Source organism: Leopardus geoffroyi, chromosome B3 (genome assembly GCF_018350155.1).
Source record: "Leopardus geoffroyi isolate Oge1 chromosome B3, O.geoffroyi_Oge1_pat1.0, whole genome shotgun sequence".
Lineage (NCBI taxonomy): Eukaryota > Metazoa > Chordata > Mammalia > Carnivora > Felidae > Leopardus > Leopardus geoffroyi.
In genome coordinates, this window is record NC_059337.1 from 36,795,866 (window position 1) to 36,798,914 (window position 3,049).

Sequence of the window (3,049 nt, forward strand, 5' to 3'; positions counted from 1 at the left end):
AGTCCAGTTGGGTGACAATGGCTGTACATAATATACATGTGTAAATAGTTTTCATGAGCACGAAATGATAAAGATCTAGAAGACTCTAGCATTATCCTGGTTGGATCTCTTCATTTGGTAGATGAGGAAACCGAGGTCCAGGAGGTGAAAGGCCTTGCCCTTAGGTATCTTCCTTCATTACTGGCAGAGCCAGACTGGCATACGGTGGGAGGGGGAGGGCAGACCCCTGACCCCCCTCTCTTCCCACTGTGTCCACACGGATCCTGGTTTACTTGGAGGCCTAGGGTCCCACAGGCACTTTCTCTCTTCTGCCTTATTCTTATGGCCAAAGTAAGTCACACGGCCAGCCCAGATTCAAGGCTGGGGAAGTGGGGTCCATCTCTCGACAGGAGGAGCGACAAAGTCATGTTGCAGCAGGTGTGGATACACAACAGGGTAAAAAACTAAGAATAACACAAGGGGCAAATATCTTCCAAGGCCCTGATCTTCGCTCTGTCCAAAAGTAGCCATGAGTCTCACACATATGTTTTTAAGTGTAAGAATTATGCATGTCTTTGGACTTTGTAGGCATCTGTGAACTGTGGAGAAGGCTTCCGGGGGCAGGGGAAGGGGGCAATTCTATACCCGAGTGCCCACTGCAGCCCCATGCAGGGGGCTGAGGCCAGTGTGAGGCAACAATCTGCAGCACTCAGTGATCTGGCCCTGCAGGCTCACAAGCAAGGTAAGATACCCTTGGGGACGATCACAAGAATGGCAGTGGACAACAAGCAACTCAGTGTGGTCACAAGGGGTGAGAGTAGCTTGCTGGCAGGCAGGACAGCAAAGCTTCCTTGAAAGACTTGAAATTTATACCAGGCAGGGAAAGGCAGCTAGGACTTAACTTGCCAGATAGAGGGAGGGGAGCATAGAGGGGATGTAGAGGGAGGGGAGCATAGAGATAGAGGGGAGATAGAAAGTGCAACATCAAGGGCAAGCCTGGGCTACTGCGGGAAGGTGGATGGCATTCAAGATGGAAAGACGGGGTTAAGCCAGATAACAGAAACCTTCCATCCAGGATGGCTGGAAGGATGCTGCATCTACAGGAGCATCAGTCTGTGAGGCGGGGACGTGGGAGAGCAGGACAGATCTGGTGGTGTCTGTGAGGCAGGGCTGGAACAACTTCCGGAACAGAGCAGAGAGAAACTGCATCAGCCCAGGTGCTGGTGCATTAAGGTCTGGGTGGTGGAAACCTAAGAGGAAAATAACTAAGGCTGGCTTGGCGGGAGAATTTGGAACATTTATGTCCCTTGCATCCAGATACTCTGGGTAAACTGCATTATAAGGTAATTTAGTGTTTAATGACTTTGAATGTGTATGTATAAAATTGGAGGTTCTTCTCCCCCCCCCCCCACTGTTATTTCCACTCTTTTACCCTAAATACAAAAATATTACTCACGTGCTTGGTTAACAGAATTTTTCGGCTTATTTTTTTTCATCCCTGAAAAAATTTCTAGTGCAAAAGCAAACCAAATGTATATAATTAGGAAAAAGTTTTGTATTTGACACTGTTCATTTGCAGCACTTACAACCAGTTCTGTTTAGACTCAGTATTTCAGTATTTACACTCTAGGCCTGTACTGTCCAACTTATATGTGTATGAAATGTGGTCAGTCCAAATTGAAATGTGCTAGAAGTGCAAATTATATACCGATTTCAAAGGCAGTACAATAAAACAATGTAAAATGTCTTTTTAATAATTTTTATATCGATTACTTAGTGAAATTATAATGTTTTGAATGTATTGGGTTAAGTAAAATACATTGTTAAAGTGAATTTTGCCTACTTCATTTTACTTTTCTTTTTTAACATGACTATTTAAAAAAGGTAAAATTATACATGGGTTTACATTTGTGGCTCACATTATATTTCCATTGGGCAGTGCTATTTAAAAAGCTCCATTTGTCTAGAAATGTTATGTTATAGTGGCCCATACTGCAGTTAATGACGTTAACAGGTGGAAAGGGTTTGCGTGCTCAGTGAACTGAGAAGTTGTTCCGTACATTTCTCTTTTCTTCCATGCTGAATCTGTGATTTAGTGATAAATCATACAAATATCTTGAAGCACATGCTGTGTTACGTACTTTCAAGGACAGCCATTTCTGTGATTATGATTTCTTTTCCCACAGGGGAGGGAATACGAAAGAGATTTGCCATGAAAATTTCCATTCGTTAACAAGTTTTAATAATAAGTATTTTAGATTATCACCAAAGCGTGATAATGTGCCTCCCTGATTTTTTTTTTTTAATTTTTTTTTTCAACGTTTATTTATTTTTGGGACAGAGAGAGACAGAGCATGAACGGGGGAGGGGCAGAGAGAGAGGGAGACACAGAATCGGAAACAGGCTCCAGGCTCTGAGCCATCAGCCCAGAGCCCGACGCGGGGCTCGAACTCACGGACCGCGAGATCGTGACCTGGCTGAAGTCGGACGCCTAACCGACTGCACCACCCAGGCGCCCCTGTGCCTCCCTGATTTTGACACCAGTTTACAAAGTCTACATGCAGCCAGCAATAGACCCTTACTGAACAGGTGTGAAGTTTTGTTGTTACTGCTATTGTTTAATTAGGTCTCTTAAGTGTCTTTTTTTGTTTATTTTTGAGACAGAGAGTGAGGGGGGGGCGGGCAGAGAGACGGGAACAGAGGGTCCGTGAGCCCAAGTCAGATGCTCAACAGGCTGAGCCCCCCGGGTGCCCCTCGGTTTTTTTTGTTTTGTTTTGTTTTGTTTTGTTTTGTTTTGTTTTGTTTGTAAAGTTTATTTATTTATTTTGAGAGAGACAGGGGCAGCGTGAGTCAGGGAGGAACACAGAGAAAGGTAGAAAATCCCAAGCAGGCTCTGCACTGACAGCACGGAGCCGGATGCCGGGCTCTACCCCACAAACCATGAGATCATGATCAGAGCCAAAACCAAGAGCTGGAGGCTCAACCAACTGAGTGCCTCCAGGGGCTCCCCAGGCGCCCCTCCTCAGTGTCTTTTAATCTACAGCAGTCCCTTTGCTGCTGTTGCTTCTTT